Raw genomic sequence first — 8,198 nt, forward strand, 5'->3', positions numbered from 1 at the left:
CTGCCTGGTTCGGAAAGCCCCTCACGGTAAAAAGACGTTCACGGAAAAATTTCCACCAGATGGCGCTAGGCGGCCAGAGACCGAGAGGCCCTACGCTGGCCGGGTCTTTCCTCGTGCGCCAGAGCCAACAACTAGACTGGCTGGAGGGGCTGTTTATTCTCTGGCCTTTTCAAGCCATCCCTCAGGCACCCTCGTCTCTAATTTTTGTTCTCCTCTTTCCTCTACCTCAGTTTCTTTTTCTTGAGGGCAAAACAAAGTTGATCTTTGGGTCTGGGTGACACCGTGTAACCAGTGATTCCTTTACTCGTTTTCGCAGTGAGTTTTTTTTTTTCCTTTCCCTGTTGCGGTGCAGCAGGCAGGGGTTATACATGGACACGTCTGCGGCCTTGCTGGCCCACCGGAGTCCCGACCCTTCTCTCTGAATATCTTATTGCCTTTCACCATGACACAGTGGGGATGCCGAAAATCTTACAAAGCACTGAATATTCCATAAGGGAGATCGAAGATTCAGCCCTGAGAAGACGGAGTTCGATTAGTACGAGGGATCTCGTTGTGAGGTTTGAAATAACCGCGTTGCCCTTGATACTAAAGGAAATACTGTTGCCCTCTCTTCAATCTTACAGGAAAAACTCGGGCACTTTTTAAGGACGGAAAAGCATCCCGAACGGCGGGCGTGGGTAACAGCAGCACCGGGCGCCAGAGCTCAGGACTGGGCAGGGTGGGCGTGCCCACTCCGCGCAGGAAACAACCCTTCAAACCGCGCACCGCGCAGCTTCTCTGCCACGCTTGGAATGCGCGGTTTACTACGAGACTAGGCTCGGAATTCCACCCACGCCCCTTCCTCGAGCCTTCCTAAAAGAAATGGTTGCACCAATCAGGGAGCCCGGTGCTAGGGCTCGATCATTCAAGACGCCCTGGGGCAAGGAGGCCGGCGGGAGGAGGCAACAAATCCCCGCTCCTCTCAGGGTGTGCCGTACCAGGAAGACGCCCGCTCACCTTGTCTCCTTTGCCTTCTCCTAAGATCCGAGATTCCCCAGAAAGGAACATTCGTTTACCTTAACCTGTGGCATCAGACTGAGAAATTTCCACCCACTCCCTCTTCTGACCCCGGTGTCCAAAACGCTCACCCCTAACGTTTTAGCCAATAAAATAATCTCGCCGGAGAAAGAACTCTCCTACAAGACTGTGTGTCTCAAATTAAAGCTGAGTCCGTCCAGCTGCAAGGACATCCTTCCCTTTCTCCTTTATGTAGGGGGAAAGGGAGGAATGAAGGCTCTTGCTCGTCCTTAATTTTAAAATGTTTAATATTAGTAATTAATTAAACGGATGTTTATTAATCACCTACTTTGTGCCAGGCGCTGTTCTCATGGAGCTTACACTGTCCAGCAATTTATATTATCCCTGCACTCATGAACATTCCAGTTAGGCGGGAAGAGTAACAGAGTTGGGGACTTCATGGCTTTGATTTAGTTTCCAATTATCTCTCATTCCAACCCAGACTCTTGGGCTCAGCGGAGATGGTAAAGAACCGAGGGCCTGGAATTCCAGTTTCAGCACAGCGAGTTCGGACTTAGGGCACGGCTCTTTCAGCACCAAGGACAGAGCCCACGGTTTGGTCGCTTAAGCCTCCGGTTAGTCCGCTTAGGTCTCCAGCATTTAGGAAACCCGCCCAGCTCTCCCCATCCGCCTCCCCGCAGTAACTGCTGGGTTTTGTTTCCCTTGTTGGGGCGCGGTGGTGGTGGAGTATGTCGCCCCATTCTTGCCTCTCCGGTAAGAATTTGCAAGGAGGGTCGTTGTGGTTGTCTTTCGGCTCTTCAGAATATTTGGGGATCTATATTTTTGTCTGTATTTTTCCACTCTTCTTTTTATCTTTTATGACTCCCGGGGGAAGATGCTTTGGATATTGGGGGTGGGAAAAAGATATCCTCTCTGGGGACTCTTCCCGGTGGTGAGGGGTGGCCCGGAAGGGAGTAGTATCCGCCCAGATGTTTCGTTTGCATTTGATCGAAGGTTTAGCGCTTTGAAGAAATGGGAACAAGACGTCCAGAGGCAGAAGAAGGAGGGGGCGAGGGCGACCCCTTTGGTCTCTCTCTGCCGGGCGTGGAGGTTTTGCCAGCCTGCAACCCAGGCTACTCGATTATGTCTTCCGAGGACAACCTTCCTTTAGGTCAAGGATGGTTGGGACTTGGGAATACGACCCTCCGCCCACAATGCCCTTTCCCCGGGAGGTTTTAAGATATTCCAAGTGGATTTGGATTTGGAGACGAGCCTTTCGTCAAAGGAAAAAAAGCGAGTGGGTGGAGTAAGGAGTGGAAGGGGCACCCAAATGGGCTGCGGGGGAGATTTTTTATGCGTAAAATATGGTCCGCGTCAAGGTGAGTAAATATGAAACGTCAATCTTTTTTTTTTTTTTAATGCATTTAGCATTTTTAGCCTCCAGGAAAGGTAATTTAGAGCCACAGTGTTGGTTCATTTCAGCCTGCTCGTTAAGGTCTATTTTAAGCATCTAATTTACGACCAAAAAAGAGGGGGAAAAAATGGCAGTGTTCACCTTTTAAACGTCTGTCTCCCGAGACGAGGGCTGTGGGCAGCGTTAACCGTACACTCGGCTTTTCGTAAGTGGGAGCGAAGGTCTATTCGGTGTGTTTGTGTACTTTAAAGATAGTTCCCCAAATCATTCTGGACTTTCTTTGGGAACCATAGCTAAATCAACACCCCTACCCACAACAGACGACGTCACACTCACTCCTGGAAGATGGGAAAGGGTTAAAAGTGTGGCGAGAGAGGGAGAATTCCAGCCAGAACGCCGCCAGAGAGGACTCCGGAAATTACAACCTTTTCTTCTAAAGAACAGCGCTGAGTTCCTCAGATAATCGTCATATGGTCCCTTCCCCCTTGCTATTCAGAAGATGAAAATATTCTAATATTAAAGAAATTAATCAAAGAGGACAGAGTAATTTGTATTGGGGCACATCTTAAGACGCCCAGTTCTCGCTATTTCAAACACGACGACGGAGGGACCGCCAGGTGGCGATAGATTACAATTTCTGAGGGAACAACGGGTTCCACAAGGGAGCAGTTCTTGAAGGAAAACTGCTGGCAGGCCCTTTCCAGTTCACACTCATACTCTGCCATATTTCACAAAGCAGGGCCTTTTTTTTTTTTTTTAAATGCCGAGAGATGCTGCCGGAGGTGGCTGGAAACACTCAGAATCTCTGTCCCTTTGGTGAAAGAGGAGGGGATGCAGAGTATCCAACTCTTTCCCACAGAGCTGCTCTTTAAAGGTAGCCTCAGGACAGGAACTCTGGTATTAATTAGGCAAGGTGTTCCACTGCGAAACTGGACACCAGGGAAATAACAGGTCTGGATTGCAATTCTGACAGCTTCTAAGATGTATCTATGTTTTCAGTTCTCTCAACAAAAACTAAGGCAAAATCAGTCCTTTCCCAAAAGAGTGGAATGAAGAAAGATGATTTCCCAAATGAGATGCTTTTTAGTGAAACAGAGTATGGAACAGCGATACAGTTGAGCCTTGAACAACCTCCGGGGGTTAGGGGAGCCAGCCCTCACCACAGTGGGAAATCCACGTATAACTTTGAGTCGGCCCTCCATGTACAGAGTTCCTCAGCATCCACGGTTCCTTTGTATCTTAGATTCTGCATCCACACTTTCAACCAACCTGAAATCATGTAGTACTGTAGTATTTACTATGGAAAAAAGTCTGCATCTAAGTGGACCCTCACAGTTCAAATCTGTGTAGTACAAGGGTCAACTGTATTTTATCTATTTTTTTTTTCAGTGTAAAAGCTCTTGAACTATTCAGAATAACAGGTATTTAGCCCTTGCTTTCAGATGTAGGTGCCTAGGACTGCTGTGTATGAGAGGTTCTGGAAGGTTCTGACTTAGTTGTGGAGAATCTGATAAATTTCTATTCCTGATCAGATTCCTTCCCTATCTGGCCTAATCCTTGGCCAGTTACTCGGGAGAAAACAGAAGCTTAACAGGTGGGATTCATCATTGCTGTTCTAGCTTAGTTTCTTTCTTGTCAAGAACTAACAAGTAAGAGGTCACTGGAATTTATTCACACCCAAGGTTCTCACCTGTGTCAGCTGCAAATCAGTGCCTTGGGTTTTCCCAATTAGTTACCTGGAGCTCGTTCTTTCTTACTTTCAGGTGCAAGGCTGAGGTCTTGTTTTCTCTGCCTTTGGATGAGTCAAGGATCCTTTAGAACTGCAACAACTTGAAATCTCAGGAAGTCCCTAAATATGCAGATTAAATGATAGTCAATATCTTTTCACTGGGTCACATTGTCTCAACTACATAGCTAGGCATAAACCACAGACATGCACTGAAGCACAGGAAGACTTGAACTGGTAAAACTTTTGTTTACTTCCCTGAATCAGAACCGTATACTCTCCCCGCCGTCACCACTGCCCCCCCCCCCACCGCCACACACACACACCAACCTTGATATTGGACTTGGCCATGCGATTTGCTTTGGACACAGGAATAGAGCTGAACTGCAAATCCATGAGTTTTGAGGTAATGTGTGATGCATCATTTCTGTGGCAGTAGCTGACGAGTACAGCCTCTCACACCAAGGCTGCCAGGGAGAACCAAGGTGGAACTCAGAGAAAGGTCTTGGCGTTGGCTGCCCAGGATTGCTTACTGTGGGTGGGCCCAGTCTGGCCTAATAGCGGTGGTGGAGGGGGTGGGGCACGTTAGCGACCTCTGACGTCTCTGTCTCTCTCCTTCTCTGTGCCTGTCTCTCACTTTAGAATCATGACTACAGAAATAGTTATAGAGGTGAAAAATAAATCTCCTGGAAATTATGCGGTGTGTTTATTGTCTGAATTCTCATTTAAGCATCACCTGAGATCGTCTGCTTTGCAAAGAAACTGAAGTCCAGAGAAGTTTCAGGATTTCCCAGAGCACACACTTAGTGAGAAACAGGCTGGAAACTCTTCTCCCTTCCATCTCAGTGCCCTGTGCACTGCTCAGTGAGGCCTCCCAGTTCTGCCACATAATAATCATTTGGCCTTGGAAAATCACTTAATCTCTCTGGACTCCCATAATGGCAGGGTTAGGGTATCAGATGAGACCAGATAAGGCTTCATTCATCTAAAATAATTAATTAGTAGTGTTTCATGACTCTTCTCACAGGGCAATGTTCTCCTGTTGTGAATGCTATGGACTCAAGGACCTCTTGAGGTCTTCAAGGCAGCTTGTCACAGGAAGAAAATCAATAACTTTAGTCAGACTTGAGTTCAAATCTCAATTCTACTTATCAGCTATTATTTAAATGCTCTCAGTCTAAATTTTCTCATCAATAAAATGGGAGCTAACATTAGCTTTGTGGGCTGTCTTATTTGATGTCCATAAAACCCATGTTCACAAGTTCAGTGATGCCTGGTTTATGAATTTCAATGTATGTCAACTCCGGCTCCTGTTCTTTCCCCTTAGTTCAACAGTGATTTTGATCCATTTAAATGTTTTCTCCTTGGATGTATAAGCTAAGCCTAATATGTGTTTTATTTTGTTGCCCATTTCAGTAGAGCTTCATCATCCCTTGACACGGACTTGAAGGCTTTCTCTTCAGCGATTTAGAGGCCTTTTAATCTACAGAGAGTTTTGATTCCTAGAGGAGAAAATTTTCTGATGGAACATTCAGACTCAGCTGAGAAGGGGTGAAAGGGAGCCAGTTTTGTGCCAATGTCTTCACTCTGCCCCAATGACACTGACCTTCTTGTTGTTTCTTAAACATTCTTGGCATGTTCCCATCTCAGGGACTTGGCAATAAATATTCCTCTGCTTGGAAAGCTCTTCCCTCACGTATCCATAGGATTTGTTCCTTCTCATTCTGGTTTTTGCTCAAATGTTATTTTCTCAATGACCTTCCTTTATCCATTTAAAATTACAAATCTCCCCCGGTCATAGAAATCCCTATTCCACCCTATTTTTTTCCTCTAACACTTTCTTTTTTTCTTTACCACTTGACATATTGTATATTTTACTTATTTATTGCTTCTTTCTTCTCACTAAAATGTAAGCTCCATGAGGGCGGGGATTTCTTTTTAAACCAATGTATCCCCAGCACAGAATGGTTCCTGGAGCACTATAACCACCCACTGCATATTTGGCTGGTTTTTATTTTGTGCATCTGAATAGACAATATATTCCTAAGATCTTCAGGTGGCCATCTGGAAGGCACCTAGTGCCTGCAGAATGACTATGGGCAGTCGTTTTGCATCACTTTCTTTTCTTCATCTGGATTCAGATAAGGAGGTGAGAAGAAAAAGTAGACAAGGAAGAAATAAGTCCCCCAAAGTCAGAACCACCTAGGAGACCTCAACTAGCCTATGAAGGAGCAGCCAGTTACATTAGTATTCAAACCCCTGCCTTAACAGGTGGCAAAAGATCTCAGTTTTGCAAGTTTGTTTTGAGACAAGTTTCTCAAAAGTATTCTTTTAATTCCATTTAGTACGTAGGATTTTTTTAATATTTTTCCTCTTATTTTCTTTCATTGGTGGGATGTGAGCTAAGGGAAGGTGGCTGTAGGATGACGATGTTGTCTGCTGATTTAAGTATTCTGCCCCACCTTTGGCTCAGTTCTTCAGATGCCAACAGGATGAAACTGAATTTGGTGCCTAGTATGATGGGAAAGAGATTTTCTTCCTAACACACTATCCAGTGGTAGACAAGGAACTGTGAAATGCATCATCTTAACAGGATGATTGTTTTCAAGTAATCCTTTTCATGGAAAGACATTCAGAATAATTTTTCTTTGAGGCAAAGATACATTTAGAGACCTGGGGCCATGAAACGCCAAAAGTCTTGTTACAGAGTAGAAGAGGGGGCAAGCTAAAGTGTTTGAAAGGCAGGGGAAGGAGCTCAGGAAAGTTAACCAACTATTAAACTTTTTTTTGATACAGTTCTGCAACAATAGGAACTATTGGGTTGGCCAAAAAGTTCGTTCGGAAGAGGTTATGGCAAAACCTGAACGAACTTTTTGGCCAACCCAACACATAATCAATTCTAAAATAACAAGGTCTTTTGGAGGCTATAGGTGATGATTTGCAATTGTTTCTACTTAATTTATCCAACTGGGCATAAGAGTAAGCAAGTTTGTGAGTGTACTAACTGGTTAAGATTCTATGAAGATCAGCATTTCTGTCTCAGACATTTCTTTTCTGAACTTAATGACCTATTTAGTTACTTATTAGTATTGATCCTCATCAGAAGCTTCCAGCACACCAAAAAGTGTACTAAGGCCTGCTAATATGCCTCACGTACAATAGGCAATTCGTGAATGTTGCGCTATATCCTCCCTTCCTTGTGTAAACTTTTCTGTTCCTAAGGTCAGTTTTACTTTAACTTTTTTTTTAGTCTTTTTTTAAATTGAAGTATAGTTGATTTATAATGTTGTGCCAGTCTCTGCTGTACAGCAAAGTGACTCCGTTATACACATGTATACATTCTTTTTTTAATATTCTTTTCCATTATGGTTTTCCATTATGGTTTATCCCAGAAGATTAGTTATAGTTCACTGTGCTATACAGTAGCACCTTGTTGTTTATCCTTTCTTTTTAAGTTTCTTTCTTTTTTTTAAAAAAGTACATTTCTTCCTTTAAATTAATATATGATTGTTAAAGTCTGTGACTTTATAATGAACTAAAATGAAATAACCTCATCACCCATACACAACCATAGTGAACATTTTCATTAATTTTTCCCCCAGATTTCATCCTGCCCTATTAGAGGCTTAATTTAAAAGTTTTTAGTATTGAACAGTTATTTGTACACACATGTTCACAGCAACATTATTCTCAATAGCCAAAAGGTGGAAGCAATCTAACTGCCCATCAATGGATGAATGGATACACAAAGTGAGATATACATACACAATGGAATATTATTTAGCCGTAAGAAGGGATGAGGTATTGAAACATGCTAGGGCATAGATGAACCTTGAAGACATTATGCTGAGTAAAATACTCCAGTCACAAAAGGATAAATACTGGAGGATTCCACTTACTTGTGGTACCTAGGTCAAATTCATAGGCAGAAAGTAGAACAGTGGTTGCCAAGGACTGAGGGTAGAGGGAAATGGGAAGTTATTGTTTAATGGGTACGAAGTTTTGGTTTGAGAAAATGGAAGAAGTTCTTGAGGTGGATGGTGGTGACGATTTCACAATATG

Source organism: Delphinus delphis, chromosome 7 (assembly GCF_949987515.2).
Source record: "Delphinus delphis chromosome 7, mDelDel1.2, whole genome shotgun sequence".
NCBI lineage: Eukaryota > Metazoa > Chordata > Mammalia > Artiodactyla > Delphinidae > Delphinus > Delphinus delphis.